General features: G+C 34.8%; 1 pseudogene; it reads right to left on the minus strand.

Annotated features, from left to right (window-relative positions):
* Positions 1-4,617: 4,617 nt before the first annotated feature.
* LOC149198333 (molybdopterin synthase catalytic subunit pseudogene) lies at positions 4,618-9,132 on the minus strand (annotated as a pseudogene).
* Between the last annotated feature and the right edge of the window lie 408 nt (positions 9,133-9,540).

Consider the following 9,540-nt stretch of genomic DNA (forward strand, 5'->3'; position numbering starts at 1 on the left):
ATCCACCGTTGCATTCATGTGCTATTAAGAACTGTTTATAGGATTTGTTTCAGTAAAGGTTAGGGAACTTCAAGATATATGTTAGGCCAAAACAAAGCATGACAACTATATGCACATAATTTACCAAGCATTTCATGTTGTAGCATCTTGTACATTCATAATTCACCTTTTAGGTCATTAATCAATAATCTCATGTAGTTCTGTTTGTATGTAATTTACCAATAATTTCATGTTGTAGCATCTTGTACATTCGTAATCTGCCTTTTTAATGTTAATTCTCCTATCATTTATTGATCTTTTAATGTTCTCAACATAAAACAAGCACTCCATGTAAAATGGAGAGATGAGGTAGGACATCGAGCACTCCAATTTGTGAACCATTCTAAGTAAATCATTTTGTTCGTAAACCACTGAGATATAGTTTGTCTTATATATTCTTGTTGTAGATGCATCTTAATGCCTACTAATTATTTCCTTAACCGTGGTGGATTTTGACCCCACTAGTGAAACGAGGCCCCATTGTAGTTTGGCCTAGTTGACATAGACCATCTACAGTAAAAAAATTATAGGTTGTGGCATACATATATTTCAGTATGTGAAGGTAATTAGTTGTTGGGTGTTATAAAAAATTATGCAAAGTAGAATATGCAGTAGTATTCCATTGTACCTAAGACCACTTCGTGTTGTTTCTGTATGAGAACGTAATTTCTTGCTCCTATATGGGATCTTAAACTCGCACTCGTATGTTCTGTTATGGAGAAATTAATGTTAAATCAAATGTGTGATATAAAACATGTAAAATACATAAAGCACATTACCATCTAGTTTATCCTTTATCATGGAATATTACATTGCAAATTAATCTAGTTATAAAACCCTGCATTCTATTACATATCTAATACCAACTTTCTAATTGTTATGCTTTTAGGCTGGTATTCTAGAGTTGCATAAACTTTTCTTATAATATTTATATTAGCCTCTAATTATGTGAATGTGATACCATGTCGGATAGTTGAGTTTCAAATTCAATGTTTAATATGGTTACTTGGCCTTCCCATAGAACTTTATATTGTATGCAGTAGGGTTTATATTCCTTTGACCTATGCCTCTATTTAGGAGCAAAAATGACCTTCTGTCTATGCTCATGCTTTGGAGTCTAACCTAATATCCGTAGGCTCAAATTTTGTTGAGTATTGAGTTATTGTATGTGATAAAATTTGTTGAGCTTCTTAGAGCTGGTTTTGTTACCTAAAACTTGTGTGTAATTAGATTGCAGATTTTGGAATATATAGGAAAGTATAGAATTAGTGAAGTCAATGGATTGTCTTCACTCATGTCAGTGGAGTTTCCAAAATATTTTGAAATCTAGAATTGAGATAAGGCTGGCCCTTTCCAAAAAAAATTGGCACGTTAGTTTTTGAACTTCTTATAATTAATTTTGTTCCTTAAAACCTGAGTGTAATTAGATTGTAGATTTTGGAATATTTAGACAATTCTATAGAAATGAGCGAAGTCAATGGTTTGACTTCTCTCATGTACGTGAAATTTCCAAAATGTTTTAAAATCCAAAACAATATAAAAAATGGCCCTTTCCCAAAAAATGCATTATACTTGCAAGTTTAAAATGACTTTATACCAATATAACATATATTGTGCATACTACCTCATTCCCAAGGGCTGGAAGGTCATGCTACTTTTCATCATAATCCATAATTCTTTCCAAATCCTCATACATTTGATCCTTCTAGATTAAGGTTAGTGAATGTGATGATTCCAGAATGTTTGTATTTTAAGGAGGATCAATGCTCTCTCTCTCTCTGTCTCTCTCTCTATCTATCTATATATATATATATATATATATATATATATATATATATATATATATATATATATATATATATATATATATATATATATATATATATAGATATAGATAGATATATATATTCCAAGGTTTATAGTGGACATTAATGATTTTTTTTTTAACTGTCCAAGGTTTGCAATGGACATTTGTGATTTTCACTCTCTTCTTTTCAAGATCTACAGATATATTATTTACTTCAAACATATTAAGGTTGTGTCTTTGTTGTTGTAGAGTCCTCCAAAACGAAACACATTTCTACCCTTTAGCAGTGGAGTACATTCATGCCCTAGGAATGAACTCACAAAGTTGTACATGCTTATCCTGATCCACAATCCCACAACCAAGTACAGGTACCATTTCTACTAGTATTTGATTCCCTAAGTCTATTGAAAAACATAAAAGCTACGAAATCATATTTCTATATCATTTCAATCCTGAAGTTTTCAAGATGAGAACTAGATTTGAGCTTCGGCTAACATACATACATAGAAATTCCAACTTTTTGTTGCACCCATCCCCATCAGTTCACTACACACATACCTTGCTACGTTATGTATATAAAGGTGGATAGAGTAGCAAGGAATATGTTGACAATATTTTAGGCATTATATTTTGTAGATATTTGCCTAGATTTGGGAGGCCTTTCACAAATATTATAGAAATTTTCCTAGAAGTACAAGGTTAGAAACAAATGAATATGTACTCATGAAAATACTTCACTGTAAGGAGAATCATATAGGAGAATATTGTCAGGCAGAGCCATGGTGGTGGATTTCTTGTTTGTTTATCATTAATGGTGATCTATCAAGACTTTATTTTTTACTTCATGAAGGTGGGATGTTGTGGGCACCGAGAGTAGAATTCAATATGGCCCCATCCCTATTCCCAAATAAGGACTTCCACTAAAATTCAGGCCCAAGGTTGAAAAATATCTAGGCACATGATCATCCTCACCACATACTATTTAGTAGTTCCAACTGTAGCAATAGTAGTAGCAGGAGACACAAATATGTAAGATTTACACTCTACTACATAGGGGGTTGTTCAAGAAAATTAATCAAGACGAAATTAATATTTCGTCTAAAGCATTTAATTAAATTAATTTGGATCTCTAAGATCATCTACGATACTTTTCACTATTTTCCTTTTTATATTAAAATCAGTTGAATGATATGCATAATCGAGGTTTTCATACAAACTTGGTAGGGAGGAGCATAGGTTGGGCTAAAGGAGCTATTCAACTTGGTAAATGAGGTTTTCATACATACTTGAGTGATTTAAAATTGGCTAAAAGATCTAAAGTGGTAATGGTGTCAATGAAGACATGTGAAGCATTTTTGGGGCCTTTTTCTACATTTCTTTATTGACAAACGGTGATGCGAAAGTAATGTGAAAGTTAATAGTTGTCCCAAGATATTAATAGTTTGTGCTAATTCTAGTTACTTTTCTTTGTAGGATTAGATTAAATTGCTTGTAGATTATTGTATATTATTAGCTTGTTGTGTGGTTCATGCTATAGGTGTGTGACATTGAACTAACTCCATTGAGTTATTTTTTATTAAGTTAAAAATAGGGGTTGCATGATTATAGATTTTATAAAGATTATGCCATTATATATCAAGAATTCTTTTCAAAATCAATGTCTATGTATGTAATTTAAAGGATTGCCATAACTCCTCACATAATTCTTTCAATGGTGCTAGCTCAATGAAAGAGCACCTACCTTATAATCAGGAGATTGGTGGTTCGATTCCACTGTGCCCTAATATGCATTAATGAATGATATTGTATTTTAATTTTAAATTAAATATTTTTATATTGATTTATTTTAATAATGAGAATTTTTCTAAATCCATTGTTTTATATTATCTCTAAAGAGATAAAAGTGATATTGTATTGTTTTTAAATATATACTTTTTATTGTCCTTAGAAAGAAATTAGCTAGGATTAAAGATGTATTGTCTCTATAAAGACAATATGTCTTTAATCCCAACTATTGTCTCTAGAGAGACAAAAATGAAAATGTCTCTTAAAAGACAATAATGCTTGTGTTATATATTGTCTTTATAGAGACAATTTTTTAAGACAATAATTTGAGACACCTGCTTAAAGACAATACAATTTTTTTTTGTTTGGTCTCAAGTTGACAATTTACCCAAAAATTGTTTTAAACACCTCTCATATGTAGTAGTGTAATAGGTTGCTCATTACCATGACTTTCAGTGGAGATATTTACTTAGTGTAATACATTGCTCATTAGCATGGTTTTCCTTGGAGATATTTACACAGAAAGTGTCTCTTTTGAATCAGTTAGCTACCTAAGACTGTCTACCTTTTTGTTTTCCATCATAGGGCTATCACTACTACTTTGGTTTTCCAAGGTTAACTTGTCTACTACGAGTCTACATTTTTCCTATTGAGTGACATGTGTTTGATGGTACATTGATGATATTTTTCTTTCTAATACTTGTTACACCAAACTTGTCGAAATCCTTGGCATCCAATAAGTCAATTTCTGGTACATTAATGACATTTGTCTTGCTCAGACTTGTTACACCGAATTTGCTGGAATCCTTGGCATCCAATAAGTTGGTTTCTGTAATGTCTTTGAAACAATTGACATTGGTGCGTAAGGGTTGCGACAGTAAGGGAGTTACGAGTTCAAGAGCATCAATTTTCTACCTCTCTATATGACTGTTTGAAATAACATCCCCTGCACAATGTGAATCTCTGTTTGGTTCCTTTTCAGTCTCCTACACAACTTCGAATCTGGAATGGCTATTGTCATCAGTACCATTCTCAAACACTCTTTCTTTACAGCCACAACACCTGGAATGTTGATGAGCTTTATGTTGTTTCAGACTTGACTCCTTTCCACTTTCCTCTGGTTTTCGCAAGAAAAACTCAAAATTCTCCTTTCAGACTTCACCATTAGTATAAACTTCCTTTTTCCAAATAGGAACTGATGCTTTGATTTCATCTATAACATACTCACAGGGTTCAAGAGCATCTCTCCTGTGGACAGAGGACACTGCAACAAAAACACTTTCTTCTCTAAGAGGTACATTGCCCAGACGATGCGCCAATGCAAGTCTCAATAATTTCCATTGGTTTCTAGCTATAGAGCATAAGGCTTTTAGTTATCTAAGGGCCATGGGGATATAAACCTTGCATCTAAGCCTAGAACTTGCTTATCCTCAAATGCATCCCTTGTTGTTCCAATAAAGGTAGCTATGGCTTCTGCTACTGGACTCCTTACTAAATCTGTATATTTTTTAATATCCAAGTTATCATCAACTATTTCCACAAAATATTGCCTTGCTTCATTGATTCTTTTGAGGAGTACAATAGACGAATTTTTTTATGAATTCTCACAAAAAAGTGGTTGAGCTTGAAAAGTGTTCCCGACACAGTTTGCAGAAAACTTACAGGAATAAAAATAAAATCGTTTCCTTGGAAGCATCCCGTTAATATTCTCAACAAAGAGGGTTTCGACGATGACCTCTAAGACTAGCAGAGTGATGTTGTAAACATATGAACTTTGATGATCAGAAATTCACGAGCCTCTCGAGCAGACCTCCCAATCCATGTTGAGAATGTTAGTGGCTTACAAGCACAAAATGGTGTTTGTATAACATCATGCAAGGAATTTTAGTGACTTTCGACTGAATTTATGATCACCGGGAGCCAATGTTACATACTAATCACTTAGTCACACCCACTGGCTCATGGGATCTATGTTGTTGCCAGATGCATGTTTAAAAGGGGCATGATATCATTGAAGATTAGGTATGTGATTTACTAATTGGAAAATGTCAAAAATATCATAGTCAACTTTATTAAACAACCTGAGCAGCTCACAAGTGTGGAACACCACATGTAACACTGCCTCTGCAGAACACACACTCACTTACAATTGATTACATGAGAAATATATACATGACACACACATATAAGGAATTTGGAACAACACCCTAGAAAACAGGAACAAACTCCTAATCTAAGGTTCGGGTTGAACCGTCACTCTATTAAGACATTTCTTAATTAATCTCAACACTCCCCCTTAATAGAGAAATGGATTCACACATATGCCTAAGACTTCCCTAAACAATTCAAATTTGATTCTACCAAGAGGTTTGGTAAAAATATCAGCAGCATTGTCACAACTATTACAATACTCAATATGCATTTCTTTTGACTGAACTTTCTCCCTAACAAAATGAAACTATGTATCAATATTCTTTGTTTTCTTATGAAATAATAGATTATTGGAAAGTTTGATGGAGCTCTAGTTGTCGCATTTGATCATTGTTGCAACCTTTTGTCCTTCTCCAGCATCAAGGAGAAGTCTCCTCAACCAAACTGCTTCACATGTTGCTGCACACATAACTTGATATTCAACTTCTGCAGAAGGCAAGGATACTGTATTCTGCTTTTTTCTACTCCATGTAATGACACCGGATCCAATGCTAAATGCATAACCTGTTATGGATCATCTGTCATCTACATTTCCAGCCCAATCGAAGTCTGAAAAACCTGTCAATCTAACATCTCATGAATCAGTCTAAACAATACCAAAATCTAAGGTTCCTTGGAGATACCTCAAAACACCTTTTGCTGCAACCCAATGCCTCTCAAGGGGCTTTGACATAAATTGGCTCAATGCACTGACTGCATAAGCCAAATTTGGCCTAGTTGTAGTCAAGTAGATTAGACTCCCAACCAGTTGTCTATACAAGGTCGCATCTACCTCCTTAGATCCATCATCATTCCGAAGTTTTAAGTTTTGTTGTAAAGGTACTGCTGCATCTTTGCATTGATCCATTTTGAAATTTTCTAGTAAGCTCCTGATATACTTACTCTGTGACAGAAAATTTTGTCCAAAATCCCTCCAGACTTCCAAACCCAAACATAATGTAGCTCTCTAAGGCCTTTCATCTCAAAGAATTGTGACATCTGCTCTGATTTCCTTAATGAGATTATCAACATTCCCTATAATGATTAGATCATCTACATATAAAGAAATCAAAACAATCCTTCCCTCTTTATCAAACACGGTATAAAGATTAGGGTCATTTTTGCTCCTTTTATAACCATGTTGTAGGAAAAATGAATCAATTTTGTCATACCATGACCTGGGTGCCTGTTTTAGTCCATACAATGCTTTCTTCAACCTACAAACTAAATGTTATTCACCCTGTTTGACAAACCCCTCAGGTTGCACTAAGTAGACTTCTTCTTTTAAGTCCCCATTTAAAAATGCAGATTTAACATCTAGCTGGTGAATCATCTAATGGTGTTTGGTAGCTAAAGCAATTATCATTTTGATTGTGTTTAGTTTAGCTACATGGGAAAATGTTTCATCATAATCTATGCCTTCTTGTTGCGAATACCCCTTTGGAACCAACCTAGCTTTATACTTATCTATGCTACCATTTGCTTTAAATTTAGGCTTATACAACCATTTGCATCCTATGGGTTGTTTTCCTTTAGGTATTTTAACTAAATCCCAAGTTTTGTTTTTGAGGATTGATTAATATTCCTCTTCCATAGCAGCCCTCCATTCACTATATTGATTGACTTCTTTATAACTAGAGGGTTCAACAGTGTTCATCATACTAGTTATAAAAGCATTTTCCCTATATCTTGCTAGCAACTAAACCTTCCTACCTGATCTCTTGAGTGGTGGGGTAGCTTCAAAACCTTGTCTGATCATCATTTTCTGGACTTGGCTTGACGGCTACATCATCTTCTTTCTCGTCCTGCTATTGTTGCTCATTGTTGTCACGTGATTCATCACTTCCTTCTTCCACCAACAAGGCAACGTCCCATTCTTCATTATCACTCTCATGGATTCCATCATTAACCTGCTCATGAAACACTACATCTTTGCTCGTAAAAACTTTATGAGTAAATGGATTAAATAGTTTGTAAGCCTTAAATTCTGTACAATACCCAACAAAAATACATTTGATGGCCTTTGAATCCAGTTTCTTTCTATCTTCCTTTGGGACATGGGCAAAGGCTTTACTGCCAAAAACTCTCAAATGCTTAATTGCAGGTTTATAGCGAAATAAAGCTTCAAAAGGAGTTTTGAAATCTAAAATTATTGTTGGACTCCTATTCTTTAGATATATTGCAGTGTTAATTGCTTCAGCCCAAAACCCATTAGAAAGATTCTTACCTTTTAACATACTACGAGCACACTCCACAAGGGTTCTGTTCTTCCTCTCTGCAACCTCGTTCTGTTGAGGAGTGTGAGGTATTGTAAACTACTATTGTATCCCATTATCCTTGCAGTATTTGAGTACACAAGATTTCTTGTACTGTCCCTCTTGATCCGAGCGGAGAATCCTGATGCATTTACCTGTCTTCTTTTCAACCATACTTCTGAACTCCTTGAAGTATTCAAAAGTGTGGCTCTTTTTCCTAAGGAAATACACCCAAGTAAATCTAGTACAGTCATCAATAAACAGTAAAAAATAGTATGCACCGCTTAACGACCTTGTCTGCATAGGCCCGCATAGATCTGTGTGTACCGGCTTAAGTATATATCTCCTCCTTCTATTAGTATTCACAAGAAATTCATCTATGTGCAACTTTCCCAGTGCACATGCATCACAATCAATATGAATAGGTTTTAAAAAAGGAATACCTTCGACCATACCTCTTTTCCGTAATAACAGCAGATCATTGAAGTTAATATGGTCGAACCTCTAATGACATAAGTCGACTGTAGTCATGACAGTTGATGTCAATGCCTGATGTGGTGCACTTTTGACATATAACTTGTACAATCCTCCCACAAGAATACCTGATGTAATATGCTTCATACAATCCAACAGGTCTTTAATGACACAATATGATTTATAAAACTCTACCTTAAGATTCTAATCAGTTATAGTACAAACAGAGATCAGATTCTTTTTTATCCTGGGTACATACATCACATTATGAATATGTCAAATATTTCCATCGGGCAAAACAACAGGAATATTACCATAACCTTTGATTTGGTAACCTTTATCATTGCCAAGATAGATGATTGCTCCACTGCTGGTCTCTTTGAAGTTTTCAAACCACTGTATGTTCCCTGTCATGTGGATGGATGCACCTGAGTCCACAAACCAGGTATCTGCTTCATCATCCTTAGCCGAGAGCGCAGAGTTAGATATGAACAGTTTGAGGTTCTGACTCTGTTCCTCATCAGAAAAATGACCTGCATGTTGTTTATGTCTCTTCCGACCTTCATCAAACTTCTTCTTCATGCAATATCTAGCTATGTGTCCGGTTCTACCACAATAAAAACATTTGGTCACAGTCATTTCTATTGAAAGACATACCTTGAGGTAGGGGCATCTTTATCTATGGGGTTGCACTATTCTTCTGTGCTGCATTTGGCTTTCCTCTTAAGGGCTTCTTCTTGGCCATTAAGGTCAAATCTGAACTCTGAGGTTTATGAGTCAACTGCTTTTCCTCCTCTTGCATGAGGATCCCAGTCAATTCTTCAAACAAGGGGGCTTTTTCTCTTGCATTAAAGTGAGTGATAAACATTTGATACTCGCCAGTCATACCATTCATTGTAATCGTGAGCAAATCTGTATCTGACATAGCTTCACCGATGTCACCCAGCTTGTTCTTGAGCTCCTTGATCTGCGAAATAAATGCTACAACTG

This window comes from Pinus tabuliformis, chromosome 2_2, assembly GCF_031772625.1.
Source record: "Pinus tabuliformis cultivar Carrire ecotype Pingquan chromosome 2_2, CPIR1, whole genome shotgun sequence".
Lineage (NCBI taxonomy): Eukaryota > Viridiplantae > Streptophyta > Pinopsida > Pinales > Pinaceae > Pinus > Pinus tabuliformis.